This window comes from Elephas maximus, chromosome 25 (genome assembly GCF_024166365.1).
Source record: "Elephas maximus indicus isolate mEleMax1 chromosome 25, mEleMax1 primary haplotype, whole genome shotgun sequence".
In the NCBI taxonomy this organism is placed as follows: domain Eukaryota; kingdom Metazoa; phylum Chordata; class Mammalia; order Proboscidea; family Elephantidae; genus Elephas; species Elephas maximus.
In genome coordinates this window covers 15510192-15533659 of record NC_064843.1, presented here as the reverse complement: position 1 = coordinate 15533659, position 23468 = coordinate 15510192, and the positions used below count along the sequence as shown (strand labels likewise).

General features: G+C 42.8%; 1 long non-coding RNA gene across 1 annotated transcript in view; it reads left to right on the top strand.

Annotated features, from left to right (window-relative positions):
* Nucleotides 1-1319: 1319 nt before the first annotated feature.
* Nucleotides 1320-23468, top strand: part of LOC126067305 (uncharacterized) — a 38683-nt gene continuing 16534 nt past the window's right edge. The window contains exons 1-3 of the long non-coding RNA XR_007515390.1: nucleotides 1320-1373; nucleotides 2160-2280; nucleotides 5744-5824. This is a non-coding gene — a long non-coding RNA (uncharacterized LOC126067305). The remainder of the gene's footprint in view (nucleotides 1374-2159; nucleotides 2281-5743; nucleotides 5825-23468) is intronic.

The following is a 23468-nucleotide window of genomic DNA, read 5'->3' as shown; positions in this document are numbered from 1 at the left end:
GAGAAAAGGGAGTGAATTTTCTGAAAAGAAATCAGGGCAGTTAAACTGAGTCTGTAATATTTTATTTCTTATAAAAAATATTGAGGCATGAATGACCAATGTTAAGATCTGACAGAGCTGGCTGGAGGGTGCTTTTCCGTATGTCTGAAATGGTTGATTATTTCAAAAACCCTATGTTATGACTTGTTTTGTCTTCCCTCCTTCCCTCTTTCTCTTTGCTTTACAGTCTCACTGAGTTTTCATCTCAAGCACCTTCAGCACCGTGGGCCTAGGCGTGCATTTTTCAGGATGGACGACTCTTGCTGTTACGAGCCTTCTGTAGAAGGTTTAAGGTCTCTAGATTTCAGTTCCAAGTGTGATAACTTGTTTTCTGCTGGGTTCAGATGAAAGGTCAGAAGGGCCAAGCCGGAGTCCGGGCTGAGTTAATGATTGAACATGGTTTCCACTTGGGCTGCGTAAACTCCGTGAGCTGCCCCCGCAGCCAGCTCATTCACAGACTGTGGCCACAGAGGGAGAGGTGCCAGGGCGGTGAGAGGGTTGGCAAGAACAAAAGGGCCTGTAAACAGCACCCCTCCCTGCCACCCGGCAGTGTCCTTCCTGCTTGCCTCAACTTATCTACAACAGGAAGTGCTGCTCGCACAGTTATTGCTGACCTAGTGAGGGGAGATTCAGAAAGGACAGAGAGCTTGGTGACTTTCCAGTTAAAATGTGACTTCAGCCTGGAGGGAGGCAAGGTGGACAGTGGGGGCAGGAGGGGCATCAAGTTCATGGGTGAGGTCAGTGTCAATGGGGGCAAACTCAATACGACAGCTGTGTGTGTGTGTGCGTGTGTGTGTGACTAAGCGAAACAGTGTGTTAGAGTAGACGCATTAAATCTAAGTAAATAACTTTCTTATCACATCTTATAAGTTGCCAACACTGCACGCTGAGACGTCTAACCTGAGCTAACACTGAGTAAAATGACTCAGCAAAGACGGGGGGGCTTTTGCAGCAGTGAAGTACTAGGCTGTTAACCAAAAGGTCGGCAGTTCAAACCCACCAGGAGCTCTACAAGAGAAAGACTTGGCAGTCTGCTTCTATAAAGATTATAGCCTTGGAAACCCTACAGGGCAGTTCTACCCTGTCCTACAGGGTAGTTATGAGTTGGAATCACCTATACAGCAAGGAGTTTAAAGAGCTTTTATTCCAAGGAAGCAGATGAAAACATAGAGCAGTTCTTCCGTGAGGTTGAGTTTGTGGTGGGTTGGTTTTTTTTAAACACACACACACACACACACACACTTCTCTTTTTCCTTTGGCTTATTCATTTTGTTTCACGTAGGGAGTTGCGAAAGAGCCTCGGGTGATTGGAACTGCTGTGGTGGGAGCTCTCTGTAAGTATTTGGGACTAGCTGTGTGGTCAGGGGCACTTCCCATCTTCCTTTGTTTTCAGATGAGAAGCTGGCTGGGGACTCTTTGTTTGGAGAGCACCTTTTCAGAAGGGGTAGCCTAGAGTTGTAAACCATATGGGCTTTGGTGTCGACAGCTGGTCATTCTCCATTCTCCAGTTGTGTAATTTAATATTAGTTACTCCTCTGAGCTGGACAATGAATAAGGAAGACCGAAGAAGAACTCACGCCTTTGAATTATGTAGAACAAACCCGTTGCCGTAGTGTGAACTCCGACTCATAGCGACCCTGCAGAACAGAGTAGAACTGCCCCATAGAGTTTCCAAGGAGCGTCTGGTGGATTAGAACTGCTGACCTTTTGGTTAGCAGCTGTAACACTTAGCCACTATGCCACCAGGGTTTCCATGGGATTGCTATGAGTTGAAAATTGTACTCAACAACAACACTATTAAATTTATTATTCTCATTTGTAAAACATGTCTGTTCAACCCTGCCATGGAAAGAGACACGACCCTGCTGTCATGATTTTTAAAAAATTTTCATTTCTTTTTGAATTGGTAATACTCCACATTGTTCAAAGTTTGCTAAAGGCTACCAAGCACCCAGTTCCCCTCCACAGAGGCACTCACTGTGTATCATTCTTTAAAGTACACAGGTGAATATAAAAAAAATATATACAAGCAAGTAAATACCATAGTAACATACTTGACAGGCTATTTAAGTTCCTTTGTTTTTTTTGTTTTTTTTTTTTTTTTGTCCTTTGCATAATAGTTGCTAACTGGAAGGTTGGCAGTTGGAACCCACCAGCAGCTCCACGGGAGAAAAATCTGGTGATCTGTTCCTGTAAAGATTACAGCCTAGAAAACCCTATGGGACAGTCCTACTCTGTCAGGTAGGTTCACTGGATCTAAATCTACTAAACTGGCACCCAACCGCAACAACAATGTGTCTTAGAGATACCTCCTTTTTGTTACATAAAAAGTGAACTTTTTTTTTTTTTTAAATGGCTGCATTGTTTGACAAATGGATTCTTTTTTTTTTTTTGGTTTTGGTTTCCTTTCAGTCTGGCTTTTGCTATGGAGTACATGGAAGTAGTGTTTCATTTGCTTGGGTTTTTTTTTTTTTTTTTTTTTCATTCATTTGCTTGTTTTGCCTGTTTAGGTCTCTTCCCCTAGCTGGGCCTTGATTCCGTCATCATCCAGGAGCTCCACTGGTTTGCAGAGTCCCACTGGTTTGCAGAGCTCATCTGGTTTGCAGAGCTCCAGGGTATTGTGGGCATCAGACTACATGCCCCAGAAAGATGACTTTTATAGTCAATAGTTCTCAAGAGTTAGCTTGACCAGGACTAATTCATTTATGAAACCATTTTCTGAGCATCGATTATGTAGGGGCACAGAAGAGAGAATGACGTGGTGCCCCAACCTCACTTAATTTGGGTGCTACAGGGGAGTTAGGATGTCACATAAGTCAGTACTTATAAACGGGGTAAATAGGAGGCACCTTGGGTATACGGGACAGTGGTTGTCAAGCCTTAGTGTGTCTTGGCATTCCCTAGGAAGCTTATTAAAATGCAGATGCCTGGGCCCTCCTCCCCAGAGATTGTGATGAAGTATACCTATGCTGGGACCCAGAAGCTACGTTTTTAATAAGCAGCAGCACAAGGGATCTGGCACTGGCTTTTCTGAAGTCCGCACGCAAATTGAGAAATTGTGGACTACAGGAAAGTAAGGAAAGCTTCCTGGAGGTGGCTAAGGCTAAGCTGGATGAGTAGGAGTTTGCCAAACTAAATCATCTGAGAGTGAATTGCAGACATCCTGCCCCTTTACTCCTAAAACCCCAGCATGTATGCCCTCAAAGCAAGCCATTCTCTTACGTAAGTTCTTTATGATGATCAAATTCCAGAAATGTAACACTGATTCAATACTGTCATCAGTAGAGTCTGTATACAAACCTCCCAGTTGCTCCCAAAATATCATTTAAAGCAGTTGTTTTTATGAGGCTCTAGGGTCATGTATTGTATTCTCATGTCTCTTAAAAATAAATAAAACAGTTCCGCGGGGTTGACTCTGACTCATAGTGACCCCATGTGTGTCAGAGTAGAACTGTGCTCCATAGGGTTTTCGATGGCTGATTTTTCAGAAGCAGATCGCCAGGCCTTTCTTCTGAGGTGTCTCTGGGTGGATTGAAACTCCCAACCTTTCGCTTAACAGCTGAGCATATTAACTACCACTCAGGGACTATCATGTCTCTTTAGTGCCTTTTAATCTACAGTATCTCCTTAGACCTTCTTTTGTCTTCCGTAACATTGGAGCGTGTAGGCCAGCTGTTTTGTAGAATGACTCTCGATTTGATTTGTATTTCTGATTGCTGCCTCCGGATTAGATTTGGGTTCACCATTTTGGCAGAAAGACAACATGGGTTTTTTTTTTTTTTTTAATTGTGCTTTAGATGAAAGTTTACATGGGTGGTGTTTTTATCTGTGCCCTGTGTCAGAAGGCACAGGTGTCTGTCCCTTTATCAGTGAAGTGAATACTTTTGATCACTTGGTTAGGTGGGGCTTTGAAAGGTTTAAGATGCAGTTCACTGGAGTAAGTTTATTGCCATGTTTGCTTCCTTGAGCGTAAGGTTGCTTTGGAATAGTTGCTCCTTCCCTTAGGGGGGCACCTTCTCCACTGGTACGTAGGGAGCCGAGCCTCCAGACACTGCTGTAGAACACGGAGTGGACAGGGCACGCCCTTCACTGGCTGCCATGGAGCTTGCCTTTCAGCAGGGAGATACGGGCAGCAAGCAGTAAAGGATGTGAATATATAAGTCAATTTCAGGTTGTGCTAAGTGCTGGAAAGGAAACAAACCAAGGGAACGGGTCAAAGAGTTTGGCAAGGAAAAAAAGGTACCCTAAATACCACAAGACCCCTGCCCTTCCAAATTTTCCCTTCCAGAGGGGGAGACCAAGGACAAACAATATTGTTACCCACTTAGGGTCTGTGCCCTGGAGCAGTCAATAAGGAGCCAATAAAGGTACTTCAAGTCAGAAAGAGTGAGAAGGTTTATTCAGGAGATGCATACATCACCGGGGACTTGACAGCAACACAGGCTGTCTCAGTTGTTAGAGCTTAAACAGAATCTTACAGGGGTTATGAGTGTCTGTAGTCCGCAGATGGCCTGGCCAGAGGAGTATGTATTACAAGATGCTGACAGAAGACTTTGTCAGACCAAAGATACCTGCCGTACATCTCTTTATCAAGCTAAAGATATACATAACAGACACCTGGACTCTTATTTTCCTGTGGGGGGTTGTAAGTCACAGGTGGTCAGAACAGTTTAAAACAAAGAACAAAGTCATTAACATTGGGTCAAAACAATGTCGTTAACAAAGGTATGTGAAGGAGGAGGCAGGCAGAGGAAGGAGAAAAACTTAAAGGTTTATCATGGCGTTAGTTGTGTCAAGCTCTCTGCCACCCACTTTGAAAAAGGAAAAAATATGCTGGGGAGTATTAGGGTCACATACATTACTAAACAGTGGGCTCAAACATACCTGCTACTGTGTGGATGGCGCAGGGCCAGACAGAGTTTCTGTTCTGTTATACATGGGGTCACTCTATGAGTCGGGGCTGACTCCAGGGCCCTTAATGCATAACACACAAATACATAGTGATAAAGGCTATGAAAATACATAAAGTGGATAAGGGGAGAGAAGATGGCCTGGAGGGTGTTAGGAGTGTAGAGAAGACCTCGTTTAGGAAGTGACATTTGAGTGGAGACTGGAAGACAGGAGACTGTGGGTGGGGGAGTGGTCCAGGCAGAGGGAGCCTGGGGGCGAGAACCTGTTTGGCAAGTTTCAGGAAAAGCAAGGAGGCCCAGGGGGCTGGAGTGGAGGGGGTCAGGGCGGGGGAGGAGGCTGGAGCTAGAGGTGGCCCTGCCAGGCCATGGAGGGTTTCTAGGTGATAGAAAGGACTTTGATTTTTATCCTTCATGCAGTAGGAACCCATGCGGAGGTTGACAGCAGGTCTTAAAAGCACTAATTTGGCAGCTTCATAGAGAAAGTGAAGAGCTGGGAGGGTTTGTGCTAAACAGGAGCAGGGAGCCCAGCATCCTGACCAAAGATGAAGTAGGCGCCATGAGAACAGCTACCTCGCTTTGTTCACCTGTGTCTTCCTGAGGCCTAATAAGCAATGTTCAATATTATCTGAATGAATGAATGAAAGGAAGTACATTAGCTTCTCTTATTATTCCTTTGCAAATATAAAAATTCATCCGCCAGATAGTGGCTTTATACTCTTGTCTAGCTGAGTTGGGATTATTGTTGTTGTTGTTAGCTGACATTTCCCTGAATGTTTTTTCCTGTGTATTTTCAGACTGGGGTTGCCAATGAGAGAAACTGGCAAGAGATTCAGAAGAGGGAGGCGAAGGAGCAGCTGTCTTTCAACACTCTGAAGGTGGGTGGAAGGCTGGCACTTCTGTGTTCTCGCATGTTGGAGCTGACCTGCCGGCTCATCTCGTTGTGACTCCACGGTGAGGAAGGTCAACTGCTCCTCTGGCCACACACATCACCGAGATTAGGGACATGAGGAAAGACACATTTCCAGCATGTCCTTTCAGGTTTCAGGTTGTCCTCGGTCTCTCCTACTTCATGCCCATCCTCCAGCTCCTACCATCACAAGAAAAAAAAAAACCATCACAAGCAAGGTCTAATTCCATAAAAAAGCCCTTTTATCGGAATTGACTGGATGGCACTGGGTATATATCACTCAGCATGGTTCTGTTACCACAATTTTGCAAGTTAGAGCCGCCTGCTGCAAACAGCCAATTCTTGAGACGGGTGAGGTGGGCAGCAAGAACTTTATCATATATACCGGTATATGGAGACAGAGGGGAATGATCTCTCCCTAAAGTCATCTGTCTCCCGAGCTACAGGTCAGCTCCAGTTTTTAAGGGAAAAGGGGCCGTACGTTTTAGGGACTTGTGGAATGTGCGTTCTCTTTCTTCTGTTTGGTTTCAGTGGTCGTATCTCACACATGTTGATCTTCTCCTGCCATTATCCCATCTGCTCAGGGGGTGGCTGGCGTCATCTTTTGTCCAATTCGACAGGCTTAAATCAATATCACCTGTTTTCCACAGTCCTAAAGAAAACATTGGTTAACACGTAACCATTTGGGGAGCTAACATCAGGATCTTATTTGGAGGCAGGGATGGGCTAGGGGAGGGAAGAGAAAGAATAAAGAAGGAGGAAAAAAATTGGCTCAGGTACTGTTCAAGATACGGCCGAGCAGCCTGCTTCAGTTCTGACTCCCTGAACAAACCCTGAGTGAGACGTGCTGAACTTGAGTATTTCTCAACCCTGGAGCTTCTTGGGCTTTTCTATCCTAAATTTTAGAAAAAAAATTTAGAAGACAATTAAAATTTTTATTATAATATTCCCATGTTATGGAGAAGCCGCTGGAAGATATTTAGGTAGATTTATAAAGAGCTCAATCTCTTAGCTACTCTGGTACCAGTAATGTTCACCAAAACACATGGAAGAGTTTTCAAATGGATGAAGTTGTTTCTCATTGAGTTTTAGAGATGTTTGGTGAGAAAGCAGTTTTGTGGTGAATTGCTTGTTTGCCTGAGAGGGATACGAGACAGTGTCCCTGACGAGATGTTGCAATATGTGAGCAGAGTGACTTCGCAGTGAGTCTTGGAGGTGATGAAGTTCAGAAGGCAATCATTGGCAGGCCCTTCTTCCCTGTTGCGGATCTGTGACCTTTAAATGAGTTCCTAGGGTTAACGTTTAGTCCTAGTTTGTGGCCAGATCTAAAAAAAAAAAAAAAATCCTAGTTTTTTGAGTTTATGGGGAAAAGAGACTTGGAAGAGGGAGAGAAGTGGCCACTTGAGAACTGGATCATCAGGACTGGGGTGGGGGGGAGGCCACTGAGTTTTGTCACAGTTAAAGGCACAAGCTCTAGGGCCAGCCAGACCCAGATTTGAATCTCAGCTACACTGTATAATTACTGTGTAACTGTAAGCAATTATGGCATGTCTTTGAGTCTTGGAGTTTATAACCTCTATTTTAAGGTATTTAAGGACCATATACGTGGGCTCAGCACAGTACCTGCCACCCAGGGCTGTGGATAAGAGACTGCCTGAGCTAGAATTCTGACATTGACATTGACTAACAGGGAACCCAGGACAAGTTAATGACCTTGTCTCTACTTTAGTTTTCTCATCTGTAAAATGGGGCTAATAATAGCATCTACTTGATAAAGTTTTTCATGAACACCAAATGAGTAAATAGCAATGTGGTTAGGATGGCAAACATTCCATTCAAATCCTAGGTCCAATTCTTCGTTGCTGTGTGACCTTGGGAAAAGTACTTAACATCTCTGAGTCTCAGTTTCTCAGTCATCATATAGGGCTGTTGTGAGGGTTTAAAGTCATCATGTAGGTAAAACGGTTAAAAGAGCCAAGCAGGTAGTAAGTGCTCTATAAATATTATTGCTAGCCCTATCATGAAGATAGTTGTTAGTTGCTGTGGAATTCATTCCAACTCATGATCACGCCACTGTGTACAGTAGAACTGCTAGGTAGGGTTTTTAAGGCTATGACCTTTTGGAAGCAGATTGCCAGGTCGTCTTCCGAGGTGCCTCTGGGCAGGTTCAAATGCCAACCTTTTGGCTAGTAGTCCAGCACTTAACCCTTTGTGCCAACCAGGGACTCCTATCATGAAGATTAACCATACTGAAAGCTCTGAGCTAAGTACATTGCATACCTTGTTGCTTTTAATCTTCACAATGTCCCTGTTGGGTAGGTACTACACTATCGCCTTCTCATGGAGAAGTCACTGGGAGGTTGAGAGCAGGTTGAGAGCAGGGCCAAGGCCATCTACCTCTTATGTTCATCTTTCTGACTGGGGAGCCCAGCTCCTGACCACTCTGCTATACTGCCTCCCAGTTATTTCTTAAAGAATGTATCTGAAGGAATAAATGAACTGAGCTGTTGCTATTCTGGGACTACTGCTTCTCTCCCCTAAGTGTTTGATGAATTGTGGGCAACCTGGGGTTTGAGGCTGTCCTCTCTCATGAGTGCCTGGGGTATGAGATTTGATGTTGTCTCCTAGGGAGAATGTAGAGAGGTCTCTATGTGTCAGGTGTTTGTTGTTGTTGTTGTTGGGTACCAGAGAGTTGATTCCAACTCACAGCGAGCCCGTGTGACAGAGTAGAACTGCGCTATAGGGCTGCCTAGACTATAATCTTTACAGAAGGAGATTGCCGAGTCTTTCATCTGTAGTGTCACTGGGTGGTTTTGAACTGCTAACCAAACACTTAAACGTTGTGCCATGGGACTCCCTGTGTGTTGGGGGTAGGGAGGGATTTGGGGGGCCCTGACTGATCTTCCAGTTTGCGTTACTCCACAATAACAACGGGGATCCCGAGGGGCTTCTCAAGGGAGTACATAAAACCCATCCTTCTGTATTCGTAATGCAAGACCTCACTTTGTATTTTGGGGACAATTACAAGTTTGATAAGCACAAGCTATCTGAGGAATAATTTCTGTGAAGAATTATGAGTATGCCTAGGGTGCTGGGTAAAGAGTATTTCAGAGCAAATCTACATAGATTGAGAAAAATAAAAAATATTTATGTGCCAATAAAAGATATCGGTTGCCATCAAGTTGATTCTGACTCGTGGTGACCCTCTGGTGTCAGAGTAGGACTGTGCTCCACGGGGTTTTCAATGGCTGGTTTTTCAGAAGCAGATGACCAGGCCTTTCTTCTGAGGCACCTCTGGGTGGACTCGAACCTTCAACCTTTCAGTTAACAGCTGAGCAAGTTAACTGTTGCACCACCTGCCGACTCTGTATTATCTACATGTGTTTATTGTATCCATTGTTCTTCAGATTCTAAAATAAATGAAAATTAAACCATTTTTGTGAACCCCTAGAAGTATTGTGGGCCCCAGGCTCTGTGCCTAAAAGAGAAGTTGGCCCTGGTGACACAGGGGTCTGCAGGAAGTCACACCCTCGATCGAAGTCGGCCAGATGTAAAGATAAAAGGAAGTGGCGGGTGGTAGGTAGGGTTCCAGCAGCCTGGGGAAGCCAGTCCCCTTCTCCAGCCCATTGCTGAGGCGCAGGAGGGCAGAGAATGAGGGCAGTATTGACAAATTGGTGACCTTTCCAATTTTCGAACAGAAGCCAGAAATCTGAATTTTTGGGAATTGACTATTTCTACAAACACTATGCTAAAAAAAAAAGGAAAGAAAAAAAGCATCACTATTTGCTTAAGTAAATGGGCTTTGGGATCGGACATGCCTGGTTTTCCAGCCAGGGCTGGGACACGTGGCAGGCCAATACCTCGGACAATGGACTTCTCAAAGCCTCCTTTTATTATCTACAAAATGGGAATAAAGGATAAGGCACTTTTATCGTTGTGATGTGGGTGTTTATGTAAATATATAAATCCCGTTCTTAAAATACAGTGACATTTCAGATCCAAACAGGAGTTTGTAAATCGGCTTCCAATGTTTTCTGGAGCCAGAAAAATAGCATAAATGGGTGAAGGAACAAGAGGAGGCCTGTGGCAGCCCTCTCAAGGGGCAGCTGCTGCTCAGCCTTGGCCAGTTGTTGCATCTGGGGATGTAGACCCACGCTAGACTCATCTTCTGGTTTAAAGAGTAGCCAGAATTCTAGATTTTATGTGAAATGTTTCATTTAAATTTAAATATTAGCATTGGGTTACATTAAAACACACACACACACACACACACAATGGGCCAAATGAAACCCGTCTGCCAGCTGGTCAAGGCCCAGGGAGGCCACCTTGGTCAGTTTATTTCCTGCTCTGAACAGAAGGCGAATGCCCAGAGAGGGTCTGTTGTCTTATGGTGGCATTCACAGAAGTGCCTGTTATCTACTGGGGCTATGCTTATAGAGATCAGGTTGGAAGATTAATTTTGTGCTGCTGTTAGCTGTCATCGAGTCGGTTCTGACTCATAGTGACCCCATGTACAACATGGCTCAGCTCTGCACCATCTTCACGGTCATTGACATGCTTGGGTCCATCGTTGCTGCTGCTGTGTATTTTGAGTGCCTTCCAACCTAGGGCTCATCTTCTAGCACTATACTGGGCAATATTCTGTTATGATCTATAAGGGTTTTGTTGGCTAATTTTTGGAAGTAGATTGCCAAGCCTTTCTACCTACTCTGTCTTTGTCTGCATGCTCCACTGAAACCTGTCCACCACGGGTGACCCTGCAGGTATTTGAAATCCTGGTGGCATAGCTTCCAGCATTATTGCAACACACAAGCCCCCACGGTACAACAAATTGATAGATGGGTAGTGAAATTTTGTGATAGAGCTTAAGTAAGAAAAAAAGGAAATTTTCAATCAGTTCGGTCTTTGACACGGTTGTTTCAAGTGTCAGTCTGGAAACCCGAAGATGTCCCCAGGAAGGAAGGACAGAGGCCTGTAAGTGATCACTAGGATCCAGAGAACAGATGGATTTTTAAGGGGAAAGAATAGGAGAGAGTGGAATAAGAGAACTGAGAATTCAGACACATAAGCCGCAGCACCCTAGAGAAATGTCTAACCCTAGGATAACCAGGAAAACAGCAGCCAGCCTCTGCTCCCATCTTCCCTAATGAGATTTTTCATGAGTGTTGGGAGATCCTTCTCTTCTTATGGGACTTTACAGTTGAGAACAAACTAAAAGGCCTTTCTTTTTTCCATCTTTTTTTTTAATTTTTATTTTGGAGGTAAAGAAAATGGGGACTGGAGCAAACAAACAGCTTTTTCATGGGACATTTCATATGCTGAAAACCCATATACATAGAAGGCAAGGTGAGGCTTCTAGATAAGTGAGATAGACAAAGTGGAAGGTAACAGGGAATGGTGGAGTCTGGGGCAAACCCTTGAGGGCCTGTCCTGCCCACAGGGGATTTTGTTATGCAGCTACAGCCAACTGTGATGGGCAAGGATGCAAGCCCTTAGTGGATAGATCTCATTTTGAAGAAAAGTTGAAAATCACAATTTGGGGGGAAATTCCCAATTTATAAAATTTATCAACTAATTCAAAAGCTTAAAACACACCACACAAGCCAAAGAAAGCACTTCTGAGGTCCACATTTGGTTCAGAATCTGCCAGTGCGTGACTTGTGTAGAGAATCTTCAAGCACCCACACATTTCCTGACAGGGCAGTTCTCACCTCACTTCCTGTCAGCTCTGTTTACTGAAGTGGAGAACCCTGGGTGTGATGATTTCCTTAACTCTGCCTCCTGGGTAAGGACCTGAAATGAAGACAGCAGCTTACTCTTGTTGCTCCCTGCCCTTTACTGGTTTGTGCTTGCTCAAGCTAAAAATTCAGGAACCATAAGAAAGGCTGTTAAGAATGAAAGAACATTCTTAAACTCTCACCCCAGCCCTTTCTTTTATTAAAGAGCCCTCTTTATATAGTAAATGGGAGAGAGGGTGTTCAGAGTCCAGTTTCTTGAGGTGCAGTTTTCCCCTCTTTGGTCAGGGGAGCCCAAAAATAGAATCACAAAAATACAGTGTGGTAAATCTTTAATACCCAGATACTCCTTCCCCCAACTAAAGGCAGCATGGGACCGTTCTTACTTCTGCAAGGAACACAATGCCGAACAGGAGGCCAAGACCATTTTTTATGCACTATTGATTCTTTCCGGATTTTATTTAAGTATCTTTAATGCAACAACAACAACAGCAATGTAACGCCCAGCTTGTTTATAAGCCTTTCCTCTGGATTTCTGTACAAACCCTGAGAGCGAGTCAGAGACAAATTATCAGCCCAGGAACCTCAGTTTTGGATTCAGCCTGTCATTTCAGAAAAGGCTTGTTCTTCTGACTATAATTTTTCCTGTTCAGTGAACAAGTGTGTTTGCTTTAAAATACTTACCAATAAAGCCATTAAACAGATACCAGCTTTAAAAGAAAAGCTGAAATAGTTACTAGGCTTGAAATTATTTACAATAGGAAAATACATTATAATAAAATTATTGGAGATAGAAATCTAACTGATTTTTTACCCATTAAAATGTGGGCTGTTATATACATGCATACACAAATATATATGTGTATACATATGTGTGTGTTTGTATGTTGTTAGATGCTGTTGAGTTAATTTCGACTGTTAGCAACCCCATGTGACAGAGGAAAACCACACTATAGGTTTTTCTAGGCTGTAATTTTTATAGAAGCAGATCGCCAGGTCTTTTGTCCTGTGGAGCAGCTGGTTGAGTTTGGTTGGGTTTAAACTGCAAACTTTAGTTAGCAGCCCAATATACATACATATATATATATATGCACACACATACACACACACACACACACCTACTCTTCACTTATCAACATGGTTAGGTTCCAAAGACCAGCTTGTTATATGAAAATCGGCCTTATGCAAAAATGGAGGATGACCACATCAGATTACAAAATGGAGGATGACTACATCATTACATAACTGCTAAATCATATCATTACATAACTGCCAAATTCCATCGTTACATAACTGCCAAACCACTGACAATCATGGCCCAGCCAAGTTGACACATAACCTTAACCATCAAAGCCAGTGTTACCCTTGCCTGATACCGTGGCATTCGTTACTGCCGGACATATACAGTTAATGCACAAAATAGGTAGCAGATTTTTTACTGTTGTTATAAATGTGAAATGCAAATATATGCTGTAAGGTGCTGTCAAGTCGATTTTGACTCAGAGTGACCCTGCGTACAAGAGAATGAAACACTGCCCGGTCCTGCACCACCCTCACAATGCTCGTTATGCTTGAGCCCATTGTTGCAGCCACTGTGTCAATCCATCTTATTGATGGTCTTCCTCTTTTTTGCTGACCCTCTACTTTACCAAGCATGATGTCCTTCTCCAGGGACTGATCCCTCCTGATAACATGTCCAAAGTATGTGAGATGTAGTCTTGCCATCCTTGCGTATAAGGAGCATTCCGGTTGTACTTCTTCCAAGGCAGATTTGTTAGTTCTTTTGGTAGTCCATGCTATATTCAATATTCTTTGCCAACAACACAATTAAAAGGTGTATATGTGTGTATGTATATATATATATGGAAATATATGTATATATGGACACTGTGGTGGTGTGGTGATTAAGAGTTCAGCTGCTAACCAAAAGGTCGGCAGTGTGAATCCACCAGGTGCTCCTTGGAAATCCTATGGGGCTGCTCTACTCTGTCCTATAGGGTCACTATAAGTCAGAATTGACTTGATGGCAACAGGTTTGGTTTGGGGGTATATATATATATAACCTATGTGTGTATATATATATATATGTATATATATGCACAAGCACACACGTACACATAGTTCCAAAATGCAAGTTAGTGGATAAATATTTAGTGAGACCAAGCACATGGCTTCATCTTGCTGCTTGGCTGTAGGCACCTTACTCAATTTTGTGCTTCCATTCCTCATCTGCAAAACTTGGGTCATAATAATACCCTCTTCAGAATGTTATCGTGGAGATACCGTTATATAAAGCACCTAAACCTCATCACACAGTATCTGGCAGATAATAACATCCATAAATGGTAAGTGCTGCTAATACTTTCATTTTGAATGTCCTCATAATTCTTGCTTCCAGGCTCACAGTTGTTAAATGATGCAGACACAATTGTCTGACTCCAGAAGTCACGCTCCTTCCATGAAAGCCCAAGGCCAGGATAAACATGGCAAAATATGTAACCTGGGTCCACTTTACACATGGCAATGGGACAGAGGACAGATGAATCTTGGACAGTGTTTATCTCTTTAAATGTGACTGGTGGGTGCTCACAAAGACCCATATTGCTCCTTTGGTGTGTTCTTACCTTGTTAGGTGGTTCCTACTCATGGTGACTCCACGGACGGCAGAACAAAACGATACCTGGTCCTGCGCCATCTTCACGATCGCTGGTGTGCTCGAGTCCATTGTGGCAGCCACTGTGTAATCTGAGCGCTTGGTGGTGCAATGGTTAAAGGACTCAGCTGCAAAGCAAAAGGTTGGCAGTCTGAAGCCACCAGTCGCTTCGCGGGAGAAGGATGTGGCAGTCTGCTTCCGTAAAGCTTTATAGCCTTGGAAACCCTTTGGGACAGTTCCACTCTGTCCTGTAGGGTCACTAGGAGTTGGAATTGACTCCATGGCAACAAAGTTTCAATCCAAGGGTTGCATCTTCCAGTGCTATATTGGACAATATTCTGTTTTGATCTTCAGAGAAGCACGTATTTCTCTGTGAAACACCTTGGTGAGGAGATACAATTTCTTTGTCTGGGGACACTGAAGTCTAAAGGGAAGAAACACGGTTCCCGGATGTGTTAGATGAATTTTTCAGGCAGTTGTTGCTCATGAGTGTTTACATAAGCCATGCCTATCAAGCACAAGAAAGTTTGCTAACTGCCCAGGTGGTTTGAGCAACAAACAGTCCATATTATTGAGTGTTTCTTCTCTCTTGATATACGTTTTTTCAGTTTCCCACTCAGACTAGTTACAGCTGAAATGAGAATAAAATAGTTCCTTTTATGTCCGTTTCTTTTCAGCAAGGCAGTATAGTACAGTGGTTAGAAGCAGGGCCACAAGAACCGGAGTACCTGGGTCTGACTCTGGTTGCGCCGTTTTGCTGATTGGCTATTTGGGGGTTGGTAGAACGAGGATGATGAAGGTAGAGATGCCAACTCATAACTTGTTTGATTAAATGATTAAATGAATGCTTGCAGTAGTGCCTGACTAAGAGTACAAGTCCTAGAAATATGAGCTGACCAGTTTAATCGTTTGGAGAACTAGCAGATTTTTAACCTTTGGTCCCTCAGCTATAGACCTCTCCTGAAATATTCTCATGCGTATACACTCAAATTTTGAAGATATTTCAGGAGTTCACACATTTCCCCGACCCAGGTGAAGAACTTCCGTTGTAGAAAACACCACCAAGAGTTGTGGAAACTTGTGTTTACATATGAAAGGTACGTTAGTCATTGGCCAAAACCGCCAATCGGTTGCCCATCAAGTCGATTCCTACTCATGGTGACCCCGGGTGTGCAGAATAGAACTGCACTCCAAAGGGTTTTCAAGGCTGTGACATTTCAGAAGTAGATTGTCAGGCTTATCTTCTGAGGTACCACTGGGTAGGTTTGAACCACCAAACTTTTTGCTAGTAGTCAAGCGCTTAACCATTTATACCACCCAGAGACTCTAGTAGTTATTGGCAAAAAAAAAAAAAAAGGCAGGATACCTTAAATCTTTTCTAAGCCATGGCAAAATAAACATGTAAACAGGTATCCTTAGAAATAAGACTTGGTTCCGTTGGGTTTTTTTTTTTTTTTTGCTTTAAAAAAATAGATATATAGCAAAAGTTGGTACCTTAACCATTTTTAAATGTACAATTCAGTGCCATTAATTACATTCACAGTGTCGTGCTACCATCGCCATTATCTATTTCCAAAGTTTTACATCACCCAAAATATAAACTCAATGTCCTTTCAGCAATGACTCCCATCTGCCATCTCACCAGCCCCTGGTGACCACTAATAAACCTTTTTGTCTCTATGCATTTGCCTGGTTCTAGATATTTCATGTAAGTGAGATCACACAACATTTGTCCTTTCATGTCCGACTTATTTTTCTCATCTTGTTTTCAACGTTCATTCACGTTGTAGCATGCAAGGAGCTTCATTTCTCTTTATGGCTGAATGATACTCCATTTTACCTGTATACCACGTTTTGTTTATTCGTTCGTCTGTTCATGGACACTGGGTTGTTTCCACCTTTTAGCTATTGAGAATAATGCTGCAATGAACATAGTTATATACATGTATCTGTTTGAGTCCCTGCTTTCAAGTCTTTTGGGTAGGTACCTAGGGGTGGAATTGTTGAGTTTGGTTCCACTTTCAATGGTGTTCGAAGGTTTTATTTTATGTATTAAGAAGGAAATAGCAGGAGTTTTCAAGCTGGTGATTCGTCATCTGAATTCTCCTGGGAAAGAAAAAGTATGAGTTACTCTCGAGCATTTATTCCAGGCTGGAGCTTGCTTTGCTTAGCAGGGATATTTTGAAGGGCCTCTTCTTCCTCTCGAGGTTTTCAGCACTCCCTGTGATTACACATGAATGGGACTTACTGAATCATCTTGGTGTCTAGACACATCAAAGAGCAAACTGCCTGTTTGTGGGGCTTACCAAGCCCAGTCAGGAGAACTAACATGGTGGGTCACTCTGAATCACTCTTACCAGATGGAAGCCATCGAGAGGTGGCTGGGTTCATTGGGCCTGGTTCTTTCTCAGGTGCAGGCAACATTCCTCATCCGGAAGGCAGTGTCATGTTGTCTTTTGCCAAAGCCAGTCAGGCAAGGAGACACTGTTGATCTTGTCTCTGTCTCTTGGTGCCAGGGCAGAACCCAAGAGGGCTTTGAAGATGTTGATTAGACTTAAACCTTGAGGAGGAATGTGGGCATCATTCAACAGTACAGGCACTCCATAAATACCTGGGGAGTGAATTCAAGGGACCCATTACCAGGAAAACCGGGCTACTCGGTTCAGGCAACTAATTAAAAGAAATATATATTATTTAAAAATGTGATGAATAGCAAAGAGCAAATAATTGCTTTGGGTTCCTGTTTGGAAGCTTAATCCAACCTACAGCTAAATCTTCCACTCCCCCACTATTTTTTACATATTCCTTTTCCTGTAGGTCATCTGCTTTGCTGCACACCAGAACAGATTTAAGCTCAACCACACCCCACACTAAACTGTATATTTATTTATACATAGATATTCACATACACACACATATTTACAAATGTATGCACTAATTTGACCAATAGTTGATGTTGATTATTTATGCTTTGTAGATAATTAAATATCCAATAACTGTGATTTCGATGTTCCCTTTTCATATGTTAGAAATAAATTTTTTTGACCAGACTTATTGTCCTGACTGAGACTAGAGAGACCCCAGAGGTCATGGTCCCTGGACCTTCTGTTAGCCCAAGACTGGAACCAATGCCAAAGCCAAATCTTCAGACAGGACTATGAGACAGAAAATGATACTGGTGAGGAGTGAGATTCTTGGCTCAAGTTGACACATGAGACTATTCGGGCAGCTGCTGTCTGGAGGCGAGATGAGAAGGCAGAGGGGGACAGGAGCTGCCTGAATGGACACAGGGAATACAGGGTGGAGAGGAGGAGTGTGCGGTCTCATCAGGGGGAGTGCAGCTAGGGGTACATAGCAAGGTGTGTATAAGTTTTTGTAAGAGAGACTGACATGATTTGTAAACTTTCACTTAAACCATGATAAATAAATTAAAAAAAAGAAATTTTTTCTACATCGCAACCACTTTTGTATGCTCTGTGATAACCTGATCCTAATGCAAAGTCCTTAAATAACTGAGATGAATAACGTTTAGAGGAATTTACATTTTACAGCCTAATCAATAAATAAACTAATCTCTGGGGTCTTTCTAAAAAAAAAAAAAACCGTTGTCATCGAGCCGATTCCAACTCATAGTGACCCTATAAGACACAGTAGAACTGCTTCATAGGATTTCCAAGGAGGCTGGTGGATTCGAACTGCCGAACTTTTAGTTAGCAGCTGTAGGACGTCATAGCTCTTAACCACTGTGGGGTCTTTCTAAGGCTTATCAATTCCCAAACTTTGCAAAGCAAGTATACTTGAGGTTATATACTTGGCTTTATAGACTTCATTAAAGTAGACAGGTCCATTCCACAGCGGGCTAATTGAATATGAGGCTGTTTTTGACGTGTGAAAGGAGGAAAACAATCTCCTGTGTCCCAAATACCACAGGAGAAACGACAAAGAGGCTCAGTGTGTACACCACAAACCCGAAAGGGACATTTTGAACTGAGAGGAGTGTACACGTTGGACAATCAGTGAATCGGGGCACAGCGGATCCTCTGAGAAATATGGTCTTTAAAGGAGGGCATCTCTGGGGCTTCACAACCAAAGACTCTCACCTCTGATTGGAACAAAGCCACTATTAAAGGCACTCACAGCCCCTTGTACCTCTCCTTTATACACTGTCACTGTTGGAGTTCACCTTGATTGTCACATTTGATCAATGTCCTGCTCTCCTCCCAGTCTGAGAGCTTCCTGGGGGCAGATACTGTCCACACCGAGCACAGCTCCAGGCACATAGTAGATTTTCCAGAAATACTTCTCGAGGGACTGAAAGAACAAATCCTCTTTTTTACAGCTTTTCTTGAGCAAGGCATGATTGCGCAGTCATTATGTGTGTGGCTGTGGAGTTTGGTGGCCAAGGTCTGAGCCCCAGCTGTTACTTGCCTCCTGTGTATCTTTGGGTAGGTTACTTCTGCCCATGCCTTGGTGTCCACCTCTGTACGATGTGGAAAACAAAAGTACCAGCTTCACAGGGTGGTTGTACTTCCTGGGCGATTGTACTTCCTTTTTATATACCCCCCTCCATTAAATTCCATTGCCGCTGAGGACAGAGTAGAGCTGCCCCATAGGGTTTCCAAAGAGCAGCTGGAACTGCCAGCCTTTTGTTTAGCAGCCGAGCTCTTAACCACTGTTCCATCAGGGTTCCTTTTATATAATACTGTCTAGACTTATGTTGACTTTTTGATGCTCTTAATTATTTTGAACGCACTACGCTCTTTATATTTTTAAAGTGTATCATTAGTGATTTTGGTCACTTTCTTCATAAATTAAGTAGTCCATAAATTTGGGTCAAGGAAAAGGGGAAGAAATCTAATTTTTAAAAAACAATTGCCGGTGAAATGTGTGAAGCCAAGCTTTCACTACCTGTTACCAGCACATCTTTACTTTGAGAAAACAGAATCCCCTTTTATGAGAAAAAAATGTGAAAAATGCATCTTGGGACTGTCTCGAGCAGCACTGGATTTGGGGAAGATCATGACATTTGAAAAACGAGAAGAAAAAGGAACGAGAGTTCAAACAAGCATTTCCTAAGTTTTATGCTGTTGAAAATATTGATGTGTGTGTTCAAAATTTATTGCCGATAACTGTCTGAAAGGCAGAGAAAAGCACTCAGAGAAGAAACGAAAGGAGAAATGTCTTTAGAATGGCACCTAGAAGAATTCAGTCCAGCAGACTGTCACGGAGGTGAGTCCTCGGGGCATATTTGTAAAAGCTGACATCATCTGTGGTTGTTTACAAAGCTGGTAGCTGAGGAGAATGAGGCAACCCAGTGATGTTCTCCTTTGGTAATTCATCTCGTGAACTGATCATCTGCAGGTCAAGAATGGATTCTTCTCCCGGTACGGAATAGTTCAGAGTTGGCCAAGGTGTGCTGAAGGAGAGGGAGAAGGAAGGGGGAAAGGAATCTTGGCAGCCCAGAGACCAGACAAGATGGACTTACACGGATTTCCTGGGCGGAGGCTGTCTTACATGCAGTGCCTTCCTGACTTGAGTTGTATCAGGACACATACTATCATGTTCTGTAATTATCCCGATCTGCATTTAAAAAATAGCATAAGGCACTATGACATTACCAGACAAGCTCTCAGCTCACTGCAGATGATAACTGGCTTCGGGCAGCAGGTCTCAAAGATTCTGTGCGCAGCAGTGTATCATTAGGGCTTTCTTCAGGAAAAATATTATTACTCTCTCGGTCAGAATCTTTTTTAGTCTTTAGATGCTTATTCTGACCAACTCATAAAAATCTTCAACCGACAGAGGCATATTTGGTCTTGATGAAATTGTTACCCAAAGCAGTTACCTTATTTCCCTTCAAATTTTTGCCTCTGTTTTCTCTACCCCTTATTATTGGCCACTTGGCCATTTTTATATTGGTTATTTTTATCAGTCTTCCTCAAAATTACCAGCACAGGAAGATAAACTGTTCCCAGGCCTATGATCCTGTGAGTCTCAAAGCTCAAATCCAGGAGTAGTCGAGGCTGTGGCTGATGGGAAGTAGGGTATGCATCTGTGATGAAATGTTGGCAGGAGGGACATTGACCCCATCCACAGTAGGACATTGTTTTTGTCATTTTGACTCTTGGCAGTACAAAAGGTTCCTGATGGGCTTGTACAGAAATTTTATCACAATTCCTGTTGGGTATGGTGATTCTTGGGCCGTAATTGAACTTGGGTGTTTGATAACTGGGCTAGGAACCAAAACGTGTGAGAGAATATCTCAGCAGTACACCAAAGACCTTTGGCTTATATGCTTTGGCAATCAAATGCTTAGCAGGAGACTTCAACACAGCCTTTTGGTTTCTATTTCTAGGTCTTTTCTTCCTTAGCTTGAGCATTGGGTTAACATGTCTCTCTGTATATGAGGTTCAGATAAGGGGCTTTGGGACTGGTGTATCTAATTGATACCATTATGTTTAGGGTTCTATTTCACTCCTTTGCTTTATTTCCAAGGTTGTTTTTATTTCCCTCATAAAAAGATATTTCTTTCTTCTTAATGTCATTTTTAGAAATGGTATTGGGGCTTATAGTTCTTTGGTCTGGTAGAATACGTTGTCTTTAAGAAAAGGAACTACATGGCACCTTGGCACTCATGTGCGATGATATTATTTATCAGGAAATGGACCTTAATTTTTTTTTTTTTTTGAGAAGGAGGAAGTGGGTTCCTGTTGGGAGTATATGGCAGAATGTGCTCCCTCTGGTATTCTTTCATTCATGTGACAGATCTTTGTCAAACACAATTTGTGCTAAGGACAAGGGTTACAGGAGGAATGATCATAGGCAAGGTTTCTGTTCTCAAGAGGCCCTGAGACCAGATGGGGGGACAGGTAAGCATCCAAGAAAACACAGTGGGATAAATGCTAAAAGAAGGGAAGCCCTGTGAGAAGTGACAGCTAAGGTGATCCCTGAAGGACAAGTAGGAACCAGTCAGGTGAAGGGGTGAGGGAGAAGAAGGGTATTTCTAGCGGGAAAGAACATTCTAGTGAGAAGCAATAGCATGTATAAAGCCCAGGAAAGAGAACTTCACATTTTTCAAAGGACTCATACATATGTTATGTTTCCTTGTTGTATAAACTTGAATGAGTAGGCCTCTGAGGACCTCAGTTTCCTCCTCTGAAAGATGGGGCAACAGTTCCTACCGTATAGGTTTAGTTGTGAGGAAACCTGGGATAATTGGCAGAGAATTCCTTGTTAGCACATGGTAATATTCAGAAAAGCATTTGGCACATAGTATGAGCTCAGTAAATGCAAGCTGCTGTTACTGTTGTCCTTGCAGTTTTTGACTCTACTTTTATTCTTCTCTGTACCTAATTTGTCCCATATATTTTACAACCTCAGCAAGATGGATTGACACAATGGCTGCAACAATAGGCTCCAGCATAGCAAAGATTGTGAGGATGGCATAGGACCGGGCAGTGTTTTCGTTCTGTTGTTTTGTTCTGTTGTACACAGGGTCTCTATGAGTTGGAACCGACTCAATGGCATCTAACAATGACATTTTACAATTATTTAATTTTTCTGTGAGGTGTTTAACCTTTCTTAAATCCTCTTTGTTGTTATTAGGTGCCATAGACTTGGATCCAACTCCTAACGACCTTATGTATAACAGAAGGCAACTTTCCCTAACCCTGCAACATCCTTACAATAGCTAGTATGTTTGAGCCCGTTGGTGCAGCCACTGTGTCAATCCATTTCATTGAAGGTCTCCCTCTTTTTCACTGACCCTTTCCTTTACCAAGCATGATGTCCTACTGGTCCCTCCTGATAACACGTTCCAAGTATGTGAGACAAAGTCTCACCATCCTCACTTCTAAGGACCATTCTGGTTGTACTTCTTCCAAGACAGAATTGTTCATTCTTTTGGCAGTCCATTCTTTGCCAACACCACGATTCGAATGTGTCAATTCTTCTTCAGTCTTCCTGTTTCATTGTCCGACTTTCGCAAGCATACGATGTGATTGAAAATACCTTGGCTAAAGTCAGGCACATCTTAGTCATCAAAGTGGCGTCTTTGTTGTTTTAGATTTTAAAGAGGTCTTTCGCCACTAACTTGCCCAATGCAATATGTTATTTGATTTTTTAACTACTGCTTCCACAGGTAGTGATTGTTGATCCAAGTAGAATGAAACCCTTGACAGCCTCGTTTTCATCGCTGACACAAGCAATAGAAAGAGAAGTTCTCTTTTTTGATCCTCAAAACACTTTTTCGGGTGGGAGTTGTGCAGATGAGTGGCTGGATTTTTGGTTAAGTTCTTTTAGATAAATAAGTACTTCTTGGACTATTTAGAAGGAGCACTGGTAGTGCAGTGGTTAAGCACTCAGCTGCTAGCCAAAAGGTTGGCGGTTCAAATCCCCCAGCCATTCTGGGGGAAAAAGTTGTGGGAGTCTGCTTCCGTATAGATTACAGCTTTGGAAACCCTATGGGGCAGTTCTACTCTGTCCTACAGGGTTACTCTGAGTTGGAATCAACTCGATGGCAATAAGTTTGGTTGATTTTGGGTGCACCATTTAGTAAAAGGAAAAAAGAAAAAACTCATAAATGTAGTTTTTTTTTCACAGAAATTGATTGTTGATCTATCTCTTTGTTTCCTTTAACCATCAGGTTTGTGTTTGCCGTTTTCAGTTTCCAGTGCTAAGATATTAGTGACTCTTAGGATCTGTCCCAAGAGCTCTGTTGTAGGTCACCTGAAATGAGGCCATTCCCGTTGCTGTATGCAACGACTCTGAGCTAGTAACTGTACCAAGTAAATCATTCCCTTATTAAGAATAATTGGTTATGAATCGCCCCAGTTCCCAAATGTCAAGATGAATTCATTTTTGCCTTGGCAACGGTTTTCAAAACAAGGCTCATGCCTTTCATCAGAAAGAAAGAAAATCGTTTTCCTTTCAAACCAGAAATTTATTTTCCTGGTAGTGACACCACATGTGTTTTTAACTGTCCTGCAGTGTGCTGAGACTTCCTATGAGAAGAGGTGATTCATGCAGACCTGGACTTTTTGGAAGTCTCAAGTTGCCCAGTTGCACACATTGAACAACATGCAGTTTGGGCAGAAAATTCAAACTATTCCTGGATTTGACTTTAATAATTAAAAAAAAAATAATGCTTGCTTGTAGTGTGTCAACAACTTGTCAATTCATATTTGGGGCAAAGCTGCTGCGGCTTTAGTTGCCAATAGCATGTT